Below are 20558 nucleotides of genomic sequence, written 5' to 3'. Positions count from 1 at the left end.
AAGTCTGAACATAGCTTAATGTCTTTGGGTAATAGCAATGATCTCTTAACCCGTACTTGGCCATTGGTAGCATCATTGTTTTCTGTTCACATTTATATATCTGATATCTCTAATATCCGATAGTGCCAGGCACGATTCCTACACACATTTGTATGACCATATGTACAAGCCAAGATCCCTGTAGAGATTTACTAGTCCATCTTTAGAAGACATGAGAAGTGTTCTCGGTTCGGTTCGGTTCAAAATCTTTATTCGATTCATACAATGAATCATAAAAGCACAAAGTTAAAAAACCATAAAACACACAATTAAGATGATCCATCTATAAAACAATAATTGTAATTTAAAAATCCATCATACAGCATAAATACAAATCCCATGGCAAAATACAGTCCTACAGCTAAATTATCCATAGCGTTTCCTAATCTGGAGTGAGACTCGTATGAAATTTAACATGGCACAACAAGTTTCAACAGAAGATAATGACAACAAGTAGTCGTAGCCTTCTTTATAAGTACATGGTTGCCGCCCCTTCAGGATAGGCTTAATAAATCTAATCCTTGGTTCCTGATATAAAGAACAAAAGAGGACAACATGTATGGTACTTTGGCTAACTCTGTCATTGCAAGGACAAGGGGGTAGCCTCTCACACCAGCCCCCTTGTTTAGGAAAGGCGAAGAGAAAATGAAGGATATTTAGCCTAAATCTCGTAAAGTAAAACCGCCATTGGACATTAGTTGTGAAAGTTAGATAAAACTGATGCTGTAACTTAGGTACATAACTAGTTGGGCCTCCCAAACAAGGTGTGTCTAAAAATTTCCAATAACTTGCTTTAATTTGGGTTTTTATGTTTCCCTGAATATTTTCAGGATTTTTATAAACATAACCCAAACCTATCTTGTTCAGCATGTCACTGACATATGACAACCAAGGGATCTGCTTTGCATTATCCAGGCTCATAAAGTCCAAAAGAATTTCTCTGGAAAGCTGCAGGTCATCAGATATCCATATTTTATCCCATAATAATAGGGGCGACAGACGGATAATGTCAGTCACTTTGGTCATTCCCATTTCATTATGACAAAAACTGTTTGATGAGCCCGATGGGAGCAATAATACCCGTTTTAGGAATTTATTTTCCATCACCTGTATTACTGAGGGATTTTCTATCCCCCATACCCCTGCCCCATAGGTGGCCACAGATAAGCATTTGGATATATATAAGGTTTTAAGATGCGCAACAGGTTTTTGACCCAGCTTACCACAAAAGCGGAAAAGACCTTCTACGGAGCGGGTGGCACTCTGGACTCGAGCCTTCATTAATGGGGCCCAACTTAATTTGTTGTTGAAAAGGTTTCCAAGGTAATTAAAGTTATCCACCTTTTCAATGGTAAAGTGGTTCACCACAAATTTCCTTGATTTTGACCCTTTTGGACCACAGACCATTGCAAAAGATTTTGCAAAGTTTACCTTCAGGTCAAGGTCCAGCATGAAGGTGTTAAAAGCATCTAGGCACACCTGCAAACTATTTCCAGTGAGGGTCATTAAAACAGTGTCGTCTGCGTATGAAAGTATGGGAATACTCCTACCATTTATCTTTGGAAAGTCACAACAGTGGTCCAACAAATACTTCTCCAATCCGTTTGTGTATACTAGAAAAAAAAAAAGCCAAAATGCAGCCTTGACGCACCCCCTCAGTTGAGGGAATGGATTTTGTTGTTTCACCCCCAGGTCCAAACCTTATGACCACGGACGTTGCTGCATGCAATCTGCGGAGAAGTGTAACCAGGGGTTCCTCAAAACCCATGTCGTCCATCATCTGCCACAGCTTACTTCTACAAACAGTGTCAAAGGCGCTTGACAAGTCCTTGAAGGCAAGGTAAATTGCAGAACTCCTTGCCTTTGTGTACTTGCCAATAATTAGCGCCAAATTCAGACACTGTTCAACTGTCCCCTTCCCACTTCTGAATCCATACTGGGAATTCACAATTAGACCAACAGAGTCTGCCCATGTTTCCAATCTGGCCAAAATGACCCTTCCCAATAATTTACATGATGCGTCAATCAAGGATATAGGGCGGTAGCATCGGGGATCACACCTATCGCCCTTCTTAAAAATCGGCACCACCACTGCCTCCTTCCACGATACAGGGATACGACCAAGAACAACAGCCCTAAAAACGTTCAACAGTAATGGGGCCCATACTTCAGTATTGTGTTTAAAAAAGTCCAACTGTTCTCAGTTACTTTGCTTTCGGGGCCACAGACGATCCCGTAGACATTTACAAGTGGCACCTGATTTGACCTTTCCAAACAGTGAGAGTGTGGGATAGCGGTGGTTAATACGTCTACCCTGCTGCACTATTAATACCTCTGGTAAGGAGCACGACAGACCAAATGGTGACACAGAATGGTGGCCTCTATTATTATAACACTGTACAGTACTTTTTGGGGAGCTTAATGAAAAGTGCTTGATGGATAAGTGGATATAGTAAAAAATGTATCCTTTCTGTGTATGGGTGTGTAAATATCACTGTTACCTAACTCCTCAACATCTTACTGATAGAGCAGCTATCTTGCTGCAAGTCACTGAATGTGGCATCTCATGGCCATTGTTTTCATCTTTTTACCTCTAGAACTGTTCGAGGACAATATTTTTTCAGTCTCCCTTCTGCAAGATGGAAATATAAGAGGGTAGAATTCACCCTTTCCCTCGACGACGGCTACGTGTTTTTGAGCCTCACTTAAAACATGCTTATGATTCCTTTGAAGCCAGTATTAATGACTAAAAAAAGGGCAGGCGTGTGCCAGGATGGTCACAGCTTCCCCCTGTGTGTTGTCCAGTCCGTAACCTCCTAATCCTTCATGATGGACTTGGTGAGGTGAAAGTCACAGCTGACTGTCCGGAGAGAGGTGCGAGCAGTGGCCCTGCCTTGTGATAGGTCATTTTGAAACATCTCAAAATCTCTCTACGTGCAGTTGGTTGTCATGTTCTTAGGCCAATAATGGTTGTTTCTCGTTGGCCTGCTTCTGCCATGACAAATGCATCAAGGCTATGGATCTTTCTGGTGCTACTGTCATGTGTGTACCGAAGAATGCAATCGTTATCAATATTGTGTAACCAGGCTGCAGCTCCCAGCATCACGTCTTATAGGTACATTTATAAAATGAACCTCCCAGTAAATTGTCCAGTCTTTCATGGAAGGACTGCGTCTTCTCCCGATTGGATTTTGAGGTAAAACCTTGTGACACGGCGTGATAAGTCGAAGCCTGCAGTTCTCTAGGGATTCTATAACACTTTTATCGTTGCTGGAGAATATATAGAGTGCAAAAATATATCTCTCTACAGAGCCCCAGACATACTCACTTTTCACCTATTGCAGGACGGGTTTACCTGTTTAACTTCTTTTTTTAGTGTATTGTGCCTAAGCAGGCAGATTTCGAAATTAATGTAACGTGCTGTTTATAGAGGGTTAATATTTTGGCAGCCTGTATTTTTTAGTCTTTATTGGAAGTCAGTATTTTTTCCGTCTCTGTTTTCTATAACGTATTCAAAGCTGTAAAGTCAAGCGCTTTCCATTATTTTTTCAAAAACGTAACTTTTTGTAAAGTTTAAGAAAAGGGGAACTGTAAAGAGGCCCTGCCTGACAAAGGGAAAATGATTCTGCTGGTGCAGGTCAACTGCGCAGCATCTGTTTGATGTTGGGTAGCATCTTGACGCCGACTACTACAGTATGTTGGTGGCAGCTGTGAGTAGTAGTGGTTAAAACTCCCATTGGCCAGGCAGTTCTTTGCAGTTCCATGTAGAATACACTCTTCCATGTAGTATGATTATATGTGAACCTAATTTTTTAAAAAGATAATTCGGGAGAAGATGGAAATTGTTCACATAGTGCAAAGATTTCAGATTTTACTCAACTTAACAGGCAAAATTTCACTGCACAGAGCCCTACTATTTGCTTCCTATCCGTTCATTTGATCTTTTATATTTGCCATTGTTTATGGAATCCCTTTTCCAAATTTACAACATCCTTCCTAAGTTCATTTTTGGAGAACGTTGAGCAGCAAGGAAGAAACTGGCATATAAACACAGACAGTAGTGTACTTCAAGAATTTGAAGCATTTTTAAAAGTCAGAATATTTCATGACTTTTTAGTTCACTTAGACATTGACCATAGACAAACTTCTCCATTGCAGTTGATAGATCAGGGTTTTCTTTGTTGAAATTTGATAGGCTGGAGACTCCCAAAACTGCCATGTTGCTGGCAGGTGCTCCTTCTGATAAACCCTGGTTGAAGGTAAGATTGTCAATGTCAATGGTGTGCAAAGTCACAAGGGCGGTCCCATCTAACGTTTCTACGCTGAAAGCAGCGGATTGTTTGTTGGGCAGCAGTGAAAGGGGCAACATTGACACACAGCCGCCGTCAGGGTAACGGCCAACGCTGCTTCTTCCTGCCGTGAGGGGAACGGCCCATCCGAACTACAGCCCCCAGCAACCCTTGCCTCGTCGCCGCTCTGACGTGGTGCAGCTTGCCTGGAGGCGCGATTTAATCGCAGCCAGCCTCCCGCAGCGCGGGACATGCGCGGGCCGTGCCCGGGTGAAGTCCGGGCCAAGGGCGGGCCTGTCCTTGATCGTCAAAGACTGTTTATTTGTTAATAACATGCCCCGGCTCATTACCTCAGCTAGCATACCTACTGTGGCGCAGACTAACATTTCCTCAGTAGGCAGTACATCACGTGAGGGTGGCATTGATACCACATGCTTGTCAAGTCCCATTGGCAGTAGGGATGTGTTAAATCTGCCTCAGGCAGCCAGCCCCTACGTAGTGGTTTTGGCGGGCGTGCCCCCTAAGGACAAATCAAGTTGAATCGTGGGATCAACTACGTTACAAGAGTGTAGACTGGTTATCTAAACATAAAGGGTTCAGGGCATCATTCATCAATAATCTCATGGTACGTAGAGTTGGATGGGTGGGGCAGTCTCCAAAGAGCATTAAGGGGGACTGCATAGTCCTCAACTTTCGTAATCTGTCAGTGGCCAAATCAATAATAATGGCACAGGAGGCCCGTTCTAATATTACCAGTATATGGGCCTTATCCCTGGGCTATTGTTATGAACCCTCCCTGGGGGCTACATTTCCCGATGCTCCACCTTCTGCCACCCCCCCCCCCCCCATGTCTCTACATAACAGATTTCTGCCATTATCGGGCTTGGACAGCCAGGATTGACTGTCCCCCCCCCCCCCATTGACATCATCAGCATTATCTGAGCCAGTTCCCTTACCAATTGTGTCTCCACCCTGTGAACTTGATACCCCAATTGTACCTGACGTAGATTCCACACTGAAAATATTAAGTTGGAATGTAGAGGGCCTAGCATCCAAAATAAACCTACCTGATTGGTTGTAGCTAGCCCAAAAACAGGACATTTTAATGTTTCAGGAAACTTGGGCCACACTGGAGCTATTCCTGGAGGGGTTTGAATGTTTTAATATCGTAGCCCCAACCCCAAATTCCGGTCGGCCGGCAGGAGGTCTCTCAATTTGGATCAACGTCACAGCAGGCGGTTGTGCAAGGGCTCTCGCTACCAACAATGATACATTTCAGGCAATAATCTATAAACGGGGGATCTCGGTCTGCTTAATTAATTTCTATAATAACGATTTTAAGAGTGTCCCACTTATGAATTTTATTCATTTGTTTAAATTCATTTCTAACTTACAGAAGTCCAAACATGTTGCTAGCCCCATAGGAATTTGTCTAGTGGCTAATTTTAATGTTAAGTTACCGAGCAGTATTTACTCTGCTATTCACCCCACCAATAAGGCACCATTATGCAATAGGGGGACCCAATTATTAAATTTTATAAGCACTAATAACTTCTTAGATGTGATGGAGCTTGCTGCAGTACCCACAAGAGGCAATCATATAGAACCTACCTACAGAGGCAGGGGCTCGGCCTCCACCATCGATTTTATTTTTATTACACCTCCATTAGAGAAATGTGTGCTAAAAGCCACGGTAGTCCCTACTGTTCATGGGGATCATAACCCCATCAACCTAACCCTGAGTCTCGCCCCTAGGCTGATCCATGACAAAGAGTGTGGTGCTAGGGATTTGTCCCCATCCACCGATAATCTCAGGTTGGTCCGGCGTGGTATAGATAATAAAGTCTTATTTGGTAGGATGGCAAGAATATATCCGGAATTAATCGATATTTGTCTGTCTTTTAAGGAACACAATTCTGCTGTAGTTGCTGCTTTTACACAGCTATGTGTGGGCGTCAAAACCTTGTTGTCCAGGCCCATCAAGGAAATACATTCCGGCCCAGGCTGGTTTAACGCCGATTGTTCCGCAGCGAGTAGAGCTCTCCGAAGGGCGCTTGTTAAGAAACCCAGAGACAGCTCCCTTATTAAATTACTCAAACAACGCTACAAAGCAGCTATTTCAATTAGAAAGGAGTAAATAATCAGGGAGCGCAGGGACAATCTCGGCCGGGCAGTCACGTTAAAAAATGGGAAGGACTTTTGGTCAGCTGTTAAAGATATGAGGTCTTTGGGACACCCCATGTCCACAATTAGTTGTAATATCTCTAGTGAGGCATGGGAAGCGCATTTTACGAAGATTTATTTAGCTTCAGCTCCAACTATAGCCACCAATGAGTATGTTATTACCAATGGTATCCTGATTAACCTATCAGAAGTAGAGGGGCTACTGACAAGAGCCTGGGTTGCAAAGCCCCAGGCCCTGATGGTTTGCCCATTGATCTTATTAAAAGTCAACCACACTTTTGGGCGCCCTTATTGTTGAATGTTTTCAATAATTTAACAAATTCCACTATACCCAATACATGGTCCACCAGCATTATCGTGCCGATTTTGAAAAAGGGTGACCGCTCCAATCCAAGCTGTTACAGGCCGATCTCCCTGATCGATAATACGTTGAAAATTTTGGGAAGGGTCCTGTATAATAAGATTAGGTCGTGGGCCGAGGAAGATCAGATTTTACATCCTTGTCAGTTGGGGTTTAGAAGCAACATTGACACTGTTGAGCAGTGGATACACAAGAGGTTCAGCACTATATACTTATGTAAGGTCTCCTAGTATTTAAACACTTTTGTATCTTTTCAAAGTGACAGGTAAACTCATGATAAAGCATACGACACATATAACATGTTGAGATTTTCTTCTTTATTGATTTTGAGTGAAGATTTCTTCCATGTCATATTTCATATTTTCATAATCATAGCCAATGCGTTTCGTCTCCCATGAGACTTCTTCAGGGCTATCAAAAGAGCATATACGAATATTTTTTTTTTTAAAAATCACTACTAACATCTTTGGACATAGTTTAAAAATAGTTTCTTGATTCCTTTACAAAACCAAAACATAACATTTTTTATAATTCGAAATTGACCATATCTTTCACAGAGCGTTTTACATGCACAGATGGAGGGCCTAGCCTATGCAAGGCAAAAGAAAGGGATATCAGTCTTGATGATTCTCAATAATAACTATTCTCTACATTGTCGTTCATTGCTGATTATCTTGCTTATTTATAAAACACATTCAAAGGCTATTTCAGTACATCTAACTTCATTAAGAGGTGCACAGTGATATTTACTCCAATGTCACATCTTCATTGTCCGCATTCTATGTTCAGATTTTGGTATATGTCACTGAAATCATGCAGGGCAGGCAAACTAGGTATTGCATGGTTCAGTAATCTGAATACATTCTATTTGCATTTTACATCTGAACCGCTTCATTTAATCTAAGTTGATCAAATGCAGAACAGGAATACACATTAGCATTGCTATTGCATGTCATCCTCTACAGCCATATCTAATTCGCATACCTCAATAAAATAGTGAGTGTACTTCTTTTCAGTCTCGCCGTTCTTTTGGATATGGTTTTCAAGATGCAGGTTTTGTCTTGGTCATAGAGTATTCTATAATAAATGTATTTATACAACCTTTAAATATTCATTCGATAATTGTTACGTTCCTGATTTTATACTTAGTCACGTCTTACCTCTACATATCAAAATACATTCTATTTGCATTTTACATCTGAACCGCTTCATTTAATCTAAGTTGATCAAATGCAGAACAGGAATACACATTAGCATTGCTATTGCATGTCATCCTCTACAGCCATATCTAATTCGCATACCTCAATAAAATAGTGAGTGTGCTTCTTTTCAGTCTCGCCGTTCTTTTGGATATGGTTTTCAAGATGCAGGTTTTATCTTGGTCATAGAGTATTCTATAATAAATGTATTTATACAACCTTTAAATATTTATTCAATGATTATTACGTTCCTAATTTTATACTTAGTCACGTCTTACCTCTACATATCAAAATGATTTTATGCTTGCCCATTTAATCAGTTATACTGTCCATCTACTGATGGCCTAAACTTTTTTTATATAAAGAATAAAACCATACTACACAATTACATATTGTAAGAATAAATATTTAAAATATACATTTCATTTTTAAAAACTATAATATATAGCATGTTTTAAAGATGGATCAGTACTGTAGTTACATTTGGGGCTTAAAATATTGTCAAATTTATCTTTGGAGAGATGACAGCGAAACAGATAAATTTCACGACTAATGAAGAAATATTATTCTATTATCCCATTAATTTCACAAGATAACACAGACAAAAATGCATTTACTTTGTTAAAGAGTAATGAATGTCTAATAACGCATATCGTCTCCCACGAGTATAAACATGATCGTGATGCTAATTGAGAGTCTTCACTTTATATATAATTGATTGAAAGGCCAGATGCCGTGAAAATAACCGCCTATATGATTCTAATAATACCAATTAAGGAACATCGCTCCAATCATGATCATGTTGGCATGTATTAAACAATCTCCTCATCTGTTCATATATATGCGGAGTAAACTGTACACGCGTGTACCAGAAAGTCACAAGAGTGGGAACTGATTATGAGGATCGTACCTCCTGCTACTATTCATGCCCCACCTATCCCGTGTAGGTATAAAGTACTCGCGAAATAGGTTGCGTCTATTGAAAATAAAGATGAAGCACATACATCTATTTTTACGATTACGCTAGTTAGGCAGTAAAAAATCAATATGACAACCAAGTTCTCCTCATTTAGAACTGCAGCTGTATCAAACCTATGTTACATTTGAGTTAAACAAGGCTTCTCTATCTATTTAACTTACTTGTGACAGTCTGGTAACCACCAACTCAGATCATGATTTCAGCGAAGCCGTGTGCGTATTAGTCTCGGCTTTTTAAATGCAGCGCCCGACGATGTCAGTGTCACGTGCCCTGTACGTCATTTAGAGTGTTTGTCAAAAGTGCTGGTGCAAAACTGTCGGCCATCTTGGAACGATGTAGAGATCCCGTGTATTGTGAATATCGTCACATGCATGCAAATACTAAATGAACGCTAATTCAAATATCCTGAATAGCATAACAAGTATATGCTTTTTCTTATTGTAGTTAGTAATTTAGTTTGACAATTTTATCCGAGTTCGATAACTCGCAATTCAGTGTGTTGTAGGTATCAATAAATACGACGTCGTGCATTTTGTCACTGGTATCGGGGCTACTGGTGCGGCCATCTTAGAGTGGCAAAGTGATCTATTGTGTTGAGGCCATATATCTTAATAAGCAGGTAATGGAAAGCCACCCTATTAAAAACCGCCATTCCAGAAATATAATGACAGATTATGCGAGTTCAATAACTCGCCAATAAGGATATTGTTTACATGGCAGTAGTAAATACAATACCGTGAATATTACAGCCATGGCGAATCCATGTAAGACAGTGTGTGACTTATTTGTTCCTATTAGAATATGTATCCATAATTATTAATGATTGGTATTCATAAGTTAAGATGTGAACAAAGTTTTGACAGGATAGATATGCACATCAAATATCTTTAGATAAATAAAATATCAATATGTCAAAAATCATGATTAGAATTAGTACTGTCCTGGGTCATTATTAAGACATATCTTTATGAGGTTACTAAAAATTCATATACTCGATTGAACCAAAGATTCAAAGAGTTTAGATGAAATGGATAATCAGTGTGCAGTTGCAGTCATCTGTAGACAGATCAGGTTCAGTAAACGTGTGGCATAACATGATAATATCATATGTTGATAGCTCCCTTCCCTAGTAAAGTTATAGGAAATGATGCATCTCATCATTGATATTAAGGCCAAACTGCACAGTTCTAAGACGACATATCCATGACGCCTCTCGTTGTCGCAAAATCAGTTGCCTATCCCCTCCACGTTCTGGCATCTTAACATGATCGATACCAATGAATTTGAAGTTTTTATCATTGGGGTGTTCACATTGAACATGTATGGAAACTGGATATTTATCATTGCCATTCTTTATGGCTCTTGCATGTTCTTGTATACGCAGTTTTATACTGCGTATACTACTTCCAATGTATTTTTTCTGGCAGGCACATATGATCATGTACACCGTGAAGTCAGTATTGCAGTTAATGAAGCAGTTTGTTGTGTATTCTCGTGAGTTATTGCTGAATTTCTTATTCCTATTAATGCCAAACTGGCATATACAGCAATTACCACAGATATGGAAGCCCAGAGGTTTATCTGGCAACCATGTATGTATAGATGTCTGTGGGTCCCTGATGTAACTTGGACTCAGGACTTCTTTTAGGGTTCTGCTTCTACGATAAACAACTCTCGGTCGCTTCGACACTATCGTGCTTATCTGACTATCCTTAGAGAAAAGGTGCCAATTTTTCTTCAAGATGTTATATACAAGATGACTCTGAGCATTGTATTCTGTGATGAAAAGTATTCCAGACTCATTTCTCTCTTTAGTTGATTTGTTTGTGCCTTTCGCGGCTAATAGCTCCTTCCTTTTGAGGGTCATGGCCCTCTTTTCAGCTTTATTTAAACATGCCTGGTTGTAACCTCTCTGTTTAAATCTACTCTTGATTTTATTGATGTTACTTTTGAAGTCAGTTTCCAGACTGCAATTGCGTCTTGCGCGAACCATTTCACCATATGGAATAGCTTCTATGGTGGATCGTGGATGCGCGCTAGTGGCATGCAAGTAGCTGTTACATGCAGTTCTCTTCCTATATATGTCACTGTGTATGTTTCCATCCGTGACAAACAGTTTTAAGTCTAGAAACTCTATATTTGTTTCAGAGTGCTGGATAGTGAGTTTTACATTAAAGCTGTTTGCGTTAAGGTAAATGTGATACCCCTCTAACTGTTCAATTGTGCCATGCCATATCATGATAATATCATCGATATAACGGGCATAAAAGATTACATTATCAACCCAGGTTTGGGCGCCCGGGCCCCAGACATGCTCCACCTCGTACAACCCCATAAAGAGGTTGGCATAGGAAGGAGCAAATCTGGAGCCCATCGCAGTCCCGCGTCGCTGTAGGAACCATTCTCCATTGTGTAGAAATGCATTATGTGTAAGGATCATCTCTGCCATGTCCAAGAGCATGTCCGTGTGTTCTAGATGTTGCGCGCCTCTCCTAAAGAGAAAGTGTTTAAGAGCTCTCATTCCCTCCCTAATATGAATGCAGGTGTAGAGACTCTCTACATCCATTGTAACAAAGTGTAAGTTGTCCTGGTCCCACTTAAAATCTTCAAGTTTGCACAGAAGGTCAGAGCTGTCTCTAAGATAGGAGGGGAGATTCTTCACAATGGGTTGAAGAAAGTTATCTACATATTTAGCGATATTCTCAGTCGGTCCTCCATTTCCAGAGATAATGGGGCGCCCTGGTGGAAAAGGGCCCCCTTTGTGGATTTTAGGTAGGACGTAAATGCAGGGTGACCGGGAGTGGTGTGCCTGTAAGAATTTATATTCCAGATCAGTTAGTAGACTGGACTCATGCCAATCCCATAAGTGTGCATTGATGTTTCCTTCTATCCTGGGCAAAGGATTCGTTTTCAGTTTATCATAACAATTGATGTCATTGAGTTGTCTTTCTATTTCTTGGAGGTAGTCTATTCGGTTCATAAGAACGATGTTTCCACCTTTATCTGCCTCTTTTATAACCAACTCCTTGTCATTTTTCAGGGATAGTAATAACTCACTTTCTGCCCTACTGAGATTTTTTGGAAATGCACACCTACGTTTGCTATAATATGAGTCCTCTAATGCCTATAGATCTTTTGTTACATTTTTATGGAATTCATCAATGGCAAAGTTTCTCATTTGTGATGGTATGAATTTGGAACTACATCGTAGGCCACTGTCAATTGTATAATCCTGTGTAATGTTTAGATGGTTAGCTATCTGTCTCACGTCCCCAGCCTCCTCCTCGTCATATAATGTTGCAAGTAAGTGTGTATGGTGTAAGTCTGCAATAGATGGTACATTGATATCATTGGACATTAATGAAGGAGTGCAGTAAACAGATGGACGATCATCAAATTTTTTTTTAATCTTTACCTTGCGTAGAAATTTAAATAAATCAGTGTGCAGGTTTACAAAATCACATTTACTTGTGGGACAGTAATTCAATCCCTTACTCAAAACAAGTTCTTCCTGAGGTGACAAAGCTCTTTTAGACAGATTTACAATTGACAACATATCAGAGTCAGTGTGTATCTCATTGTCAGTGTCCATCACTGTTTCTTGTTGCCCGGGTTTTGTTCCCTTGCTCTCACTCCTGACCTTGTGTTTCTTGCCACCCCTTCGTCTACATCTTCGTTTGGTGGTCTTACCCTGTTTCCCAATCTGTACCTCCGTACCTCTTGTAAAAAAACAGATGGTGGGTCTGCATTAGATGTGTTGCTAGTTCCTTCTCCGGGATCACTTCCCATAGAGGAAACATATATTTGGAATGGCGTTTCTAACAGGGAGACTTGCCTTCACTTGTTTATTAAGATATATGGCGAGTAAATAATCATGCCACTTTTTTAAGATGGCCGCACCAGTAGCTCAGATACCTTTAACAAAATGCACCGGTATGTCATGTAAGACACGTGACATGGTCAACACTAGGTGCTGGAGCATAATTGTCATAAAACGAAATGAAAGAAACTAAATTACTAACTACAATAAGAAAAAGCATATACTTGTTATGCTATTCAGGATATTTGAATTAGCGTTCATTTAGTATTTGCATGCATGTGACGATATTCACAATACACGGGATCTCTACATCGTTCCAAGATGGCCGACAGTTTTGCACCAGCACTTTTGACAAACACTCTAAATGACGTACAGGGCACGTGACACTGACATCGTCGGGCGCTGCATTTAAAAAGCCGAGACTAATACGCACATGGCTTCGCTGAAATCATGATCTGAGTTGGTGGTTACCAGACTGTCACAAGTAAGTTAAATAGATAGAGAAGCCTTGTTTAACTCAAATGTAACATAGGTTTGATACAGCTGCAGTTCTAAATGAGGAGAACTTGGTTGTCATATTGATTTTTTACAGCCTAACTAGCGTAATCGTAAAAATAGATGTATGTGCTTCATCTTTATTTTCAATAGACGCAACCTATTTCGCGAGTACTTTATACCTACACGGGATAGGTGGGGCATGAATAGTAGCAGGAGGTACGATCCTCATAATCAGTTCCCACTCTTGTGACTTTCTGGTACACGCGTGTACAGTTTACTCCGCATATATATGAACAGATGAGGAGATTGTTTAATACATGCCAACATGATCATGATTGGAGCGATGTTCCTTAATTGGTATTATTAGAATCATATAGGCGGTTATTTTCACGGCATCTGGCCTTTCAATCAATTATATATAAAGTGAAGACTCTCAATTAGCATCACAATCATGTTTATACTCGTGGGAGACGATATGCGTTATTAGACATTCATTACTCTTTAACAAAGTAAATGCATTTTTGTCTGTGTTATCTTGTGAAATTAATGGGATAATAGAATAATATTTCTTCATTAGTCGTGAAATTTATCTGTTTCGCTGTCATCTCTCCAAAGATAAATTTGACAATATTTTAAGCCCCAAATGTAACTACAGTACTGATCCATCTTTAAAACATGCTATATATTATAGTTTTTAAAAATGAAATGTATATTTTAAATATTTATTCTTAGCAATGATACTACGTAATTGTGTAGTATGGTTTTATTCTTTATATAAAAAAAGTTTAGGCCATCAGTAGATGGACAGTATAACTGATTAAATGGGCAAGCATAAAATCATTTTGATATGTAGAGGTAAGACGTGACTAAGTATAAAATTAGGAACGTAATAATCATTGAATAAATATTTAAAGGTTGTATAAATACATTTATTATAGAATACTCTATGACCAAGATAAAACCTGCATCTTGAAAACCATATCCAAAAGAACGGCGAGACTGAAAAGAAGCACACTCACTATTTTATTGAGGTATGCGAATTAGATATGGCTGTAGGGGATGACATGCAATAGCAATGCTAATGTGTATTCCTGTTCTGCATTTGATCAACTTAGATTAAATGAAGCGGTTCAGATGTAAAATGCAAATCGAATGTATTTTGATATGTAGAGGTAAGACGTGACTAAGTATAAAATCAGGAACGTAACAATTATCGAATGAATATTTAAAGGTTGTATAAATACATTTATTATAGAATACTCTATGACCAAGACAAAACCTGCATCTTGAAAACCATATCCAAAAGAACGGCGAGACTGAAAAGAAGTACACTCACTATTTTATTGAGGTATGCGAATTAGATATGGCTGTAGAGGATGACATGCAATAGCGATGATAATGTGTATTCATGTTCTGCATTTGATCAACTTAGATTAAATGAAGCGGTTCAGATGTAAAATGCAAATAGAATGTATTCAGATTACTGAACCATGCAATACCTAGTTTGCCTGCCCTGCATGATTTCAGTGACATATACCAAAATCTGAACATAGAATGCGGACAATGAAGATGTGACATTGGAGTAAATATCACTGTGCACCTCTTAATGAAGTTAGATGTACTGAAATAGCCTTTGAATGTGTTTTATAAATAAGCAAGATAACCAGCAATGAAATCGACAATGTAGAGAATAGTTATTATTGAGAATCATCAAGACTGATATCCCTTTCTTTTGCCTTGCATAGGCTAGGCCCTCCATCTGTGCATGTAAAACGCTCTGTGAAAGATATGGTCAATTTCGAATTATAAAAAATGTTATGTTTTGGTTTTGTAAAGGAATCAAGAAACTATTTTTAAACTATGTCCAAAGATGTTAGTAGTGATTTTAATTTTTTTTTTTTTTCGTATATGCTCTTTTGATAGCCCTGAAGAAGGCTCATGGGAGACGAAACGCGTTGGCTATGATTATGAAAATATGAAATATGACATGGAAGAAATCTTCACTCAAAATCAATAAAGAAGAAAATCTCAACATGTTATATGTGTCGTATGCTTTATCATGAGTTTACCTGTCACTTTGAAAAGATACAAAAGTGTTTAAATACTAGGAGACCTTACATAAGTATATAGTGCTGAACCTCTTGTGTATTCATATGTTGTTGTAGGACTTTGTCCCACATTGTTGAGAGTAAAGAGGGTAGTACTCTCTGGTTTCGTGCACTATCTTTGAGTTATTTACGTTAACCACTAGTATTTGTTAGGTGCGGTTCTAATCAGCCTCAACCCTCTCCGTTTGTGTGCTTACTGTTGAGCAGTGTCTCAACCTCAACTTGATTATTGGTAAATATAACGGAGCCAAAAAAACACCTATATATCTAGCCTTCATGGATCTTACCTCGGCCTTCGACTTTGTCAACAGGTTACGGCTTTGGACTATCCTTTTAAATTAAGGCCTGGATGAGTCCCTTGTACATCTTTTAGCCTATTTACATAAAGACCTACACGCCCGGGTGCGCATCAGTAGGGGTGGCGAGGTATCCAAAGATATTGAAGTCTGCAGAGGGGTCAGGCAGGGTTGCGTCCTGGCCCCTCTCCTATTCATTCTTTATATTAACGACCTGAATAAATCACAGGCAACACTCACCCATGATGTTCCCTGCATTAATGGCAACAAACTTCCCACCCTATTATACGCCGATGATGCGGTGCTAATGAGCCGTACCCCAAAAGCCCTCCGCATCATGGTGCGGGGCTATGTTGATTTCATGGCTAACTTGGATTTATGTACCAATTAAAATTTTTTTTTTTTAATGGCGTGTGGGTCGAAGAAGTATTTTAACACATCAATTTTTTTAGATTCAGACAGTTTACAAAGCACTCGCACTTTCCCCTACCTAGGGCTGGTATTCGCCTCCAACGGACTGTGGGCTGACCATGTGGCTTACTGTAGGAGAAAGTTCTCCAACTCATATAATACTTGGTTTGCCAAAACCTAGGAACACGGAGGTTGTATCTGCCACCGTTAAGATCTTTAAACTTCAATGCATTCCAACTGCCACTTATGGCGCAGAAGTTTGGGGCTTCACTAACTGTGGTAGTATCCAGGGAGAAGAGAACAGATTCTGTTGTAAAATCCTGGGTGTTCCTATTTCCTCCTCACAGTATGCTTGCCACAGGGAACTTAATCTGCCACAGATTGAAGATTATATTAAGGCTCGCCCTGCATTATTTTGGTTCAGAGTCTAGAAGAATCCAGCGGCACAATTTACTAGGGAGATTATATCAGACTGTTTAAAATGTGATGGGGATGAAAATACCTTGGCTAGCTGCTGTCCACAAAAGTCTAACTAGCGTGAATCACGAGTATTTATTTTTAAACCCCTCAGACCTTGGTATCATAAGTAAGAAAACCCTCCAAACGGCCTTATATGCATCATATATAAATGTTAGACACGATAAAGAGATTCAGGAAACGTCTGTTGCTAGATATATGCGTATCGAGAACATTTTCTACGCTCCATCTAGCTATCTTTTAAAGCCTATTGGCAGTTGGGAAAGGGGTCTATTGTTTCGGCTGAGGATTGATACAGTGAAATTCATGCTCTGTTTCCCTGTGGGGTATAACCCTAGCCTTGATCATTTGCCATGCCCCTGTAACAGTCAATATAAACAGTCTATGCTGCATTTCTTATTCTTTTGTAGTTACTATTTAATACACATCAAAAGGTTTTTGATACCGTATTTTAAGGCTATACCTGTGATTGACTACAAGGCAGCATATGGGAAGGTTATTGCTTTGGAAGATGAAGAGCTAATTTTTCGGGTTGGTTCTTTTTTTGAAAGCAGCAGTGTGCACCCGTAACTCAATGTGTTCGCCCTGAAGTATGATTATTTTACCCTTTTTTTAACCATAAATTTAATATTTTTTTTTAAACTTGGTAAACCTGTATTTCAATGAGTTTCAAAAACAACAAAGTCCGTGTGAATTCAACAGAACCTCTTTGGGTCAAAGGAGCACGTGTCAGCTGACTCAAAGCAACCCTATATATTGTATAGGGAGAAACGAAAAGCCACCTACATCGGTTTTATAGGTTTGGTATAAAGCCCTCACTCGCCAACCTGGTTGGTGACATGCTTCATCATCGGGCTCCACTGGGTATGGCCGAATGCCATCCCAGTGTGCTACAACGCCAGGTTACTGCGGAGCGGGGTTCGTGTGAGGTGACAGTGAATTTAAAAACATCCAATTGAGTCAAAAAGAGAAATTTTATTAGTTTTGCTAATTGGAAATATTAAAAGGAAGAGTGAGGGTCAAAAATTAGAAGACCGGATTCACTCTGGGGCGGTCAACATGTTTCTGCCTAGATGTATGGTAACAGGCTTTCATCAGGACCAGAGTGGAAGTGCAGAGTCCTGGCGGTATGAGCGCACTAAGGCCCACCCTACCGAGGACTATAAATGTGAAAAATATATACAGTGACAAATCCGCCAACGAATTATAGTGGTGGAGAGGAACGAGTTTATTTCGGAGGCATATCCTTATGAAGCCTCAGGGATCCCGGGAGAAGGGTGGGAGCATATGGCACACCGCCCTCGTTGCTCGGCACCCGTTTGGTACCTACAGAACGCCTCTCACACCCGGGTCAATGAGTTTCCCCTTTTTTGTATCAGCATCCTTTTTATGTGCACTGTATTACTGGAGGACCTGTTTTAAAAGGAACTTCTCTATGTAGCCTTTAATGTTGGATGATTTTTAAAGTACACGTTGTTGTCTGTCTGCACTTTTATGGATATATTCTTGTATCCGAATAAAGATATATTGATTGATCTAATGTTTCTACTGGTATTATATAGCACAATTGTATTTCACGCATCTATGATTATTATGAATGCTATTTATTGAAGGACTTTAAGAAAGCACACCCCAAAACTTTACTTGAATTCAATGATCTTTGACGACCACACTCTCTTTGGTCTTTGTAGAGTCCCCAACATCCTAGATGCCAACTGATGTCAGTACCACTTGAAAGTGAATTATTTAAAAACAAAGATCTTTGTTTTTAGGCATAGTTTTTGATTTTAAATAGAACCAGGGACTGAACAAAGAATGAACAAATGTTTAAAGGTGCCATCCAGTGTGGATTAAAAAAGTTCTGTTTTCCCACCCTGTTCTGCATCCCTAGCAATCACTAGCAATAGAATCTATAATTTGTTTGATGATTTCATCTTCGGTTTTGAGATCAGTTACAACATATACATAGAATTATAAGTACAAAGACATCATTCACAGAAATGCCCCTTTAAGGTGCTTCAAAAGTGTCAGTTTCTGTGTGTGGCAATTTAAAATGATCTTACTGTTTGTCTATAAAAAAAAAGTACAATTTATTTACACTCGAATAAATATTTGCAGCCTAAGAAGCCCATAATGGCATGCAGTCTGATATTTTCTCTCTCTCTCTTAATGTTCTTCTGGAAAGATTGTGGCAGTATCTGCATGAGCCATAATGAAGAAGATCGTGACTAAAAATCCTGGGTGGACCTGTGTGTGCCATCTTCTTTCAGCAAGAAGGGTACATCACAAAAAGGGAAGGCATTCAGACAGAAAAATAACTCATTTCTGTCAGGAAAAAGTGTAAGAATACTCTAATCCAATGAAGATGTTGAGTAAAAGTTTTAAAAGCAGGTTTTTGGAAAGATTCCCACTCCTTTTAGGAAAATAAGGCAGAGCTCAGTGTCCCAGGATCCTGTTTCGAGGATCTGACAAAATTAACTGACCTAACTGTCACCTGTGGGCAGCCGCGGTCCGTGCATGTAACAGCGGTGGGGCCGGGTTGGGGGGGGATTTCGAGGGATCATGCAGAGGGAAAATGAATTATTTAATTTTCCCTCAGCATCGGCCATCGAAATCCCCCCCAACCTGGCCCCACCGTTGTTACCTGCACGGACCGCGGCTGCCTGTGGGGGCATGATGGAATGCTGGGTGTGCTGTGAGGTTCTTAAAGGCACAGTGCCAGTTTTGGTCGCTAAGCTTTTCCTTGCAGTATGTGGCTAATTCTGTCTTTCATTCCCTTTTCAATGTCATTTAAAAAAAAAATAAACTTTGTGAAAGATTTCCTATGGTCACTTATTTTATAGTTTTATAATGACTTGTGAAATAGTTGGTTTCAAGAAGAAAATAAAATGAAATCCTTTTATGGCTGCCAATATTTATTTATGAGTGTAAACAATTTCTGTGTATACATATGTATATATGTGTGTATATATATATATATATATATATATTTACTCCAGTATTGGAGCTTTCATAGATTCACATGCCTGAATCATTCCCCGTCGTCGAGACGGGAGTCTCCGGTACATAAAAAAGCATTACTTAGTAGTATAACAAACTGAAAAAAGGCCTAGGCCCATTTTCCTTTGCAACCCATAACCTTCGTTATGTAAAAAAAGGCCACACTTGTCTCTGAACCAATCAGAACCTCTCACCCTCTAGAACCCTCCTGAGAGAACCTTCTGCCCCTCAGATTTTCTACCGCACGTTGTGCTAGGGAGTCTCCTTTGAGCTCTGCTCAAATTCTACAGTTTGGTTCTAGATTGAAGAGTTTATTCAACTGATATTTCATCATCAACTTCTGGAGAATGGCTGACAAGGAGAAGAAGGGTTTATTTAGAGCCTGCGCCACCTGTTCAAAGAAAAGGTTATATACAGTAGACCCTCATAAGGATTGCATATTCTGCCTTCTACCCACACCATCAGGCAAAGGAATGTAGGTATGTCGTACCTTTTCTAATAAAACACTGAGGGATCATGAAGGTAGACTGTTAATTTGAGAAGAAGGGTTTATTAAGAGCCTGCGCCACCTGTTCAAAGAAAAGGTTATATACAGTAGACCCTCATAAGGATTGCATATTCTGCCTTCTACCCACACCATCAAGCAAAGGAATGTAGGTATGTGGTACCTTTTCTAATAAAACACTGAGGGATCGTGAAGGTAGACTGTTAATTTGGCTCCAAAAACTTAAGACCAGAAAGGACGTCGTGTCTAGTGAGAGTGATGAGACATCAACAACTTCAAGGAGATCTCAGAAAAGAGGTAGATCTCCTCAGGCTCATACCTCAGGGGAAAGACCTGAGAAGGCTCTTAAAAAGATCACGACTGGGTCTTCAGAGCGCAGTCCCTAAAAATCT

The 20558-nt window shown here is 39.7% G+C and overlaps 1 protein-coding gene across 2 annotated transcripts in view; it reads left to right on the top strand.

Annotated features, from left to right (window-relative positions):
- VAX2 (ventral anterior homeobox 2) overlaps positions 1 to 20558 on the top strand; it is a 750626-nt gene that overhangs the window by 453694 nt on the left and 276374 nt on the right. The gene's annotated exons all lie outside the window — the stretch shown is intronic.

The sequence above is a fragment of the Triturus cristatus genome, chromosome 2_2 (genome assembly GCF_964204655.1).
Source record: "Triturus cristatus chromosome 2_2, aTriCri1.1, whole genome shotgun sequence".
NCBI lineage: Eukaryota > Metazoa > Chordata > Amphibia > Caudata > Salamandridae > Triturus > Triturus cristatus.
The sequence above is the reverse complement of the archived record's forward strand: the minus strand, read 5'-3'. Positions and strand labels throughout refer to the sequence as shown.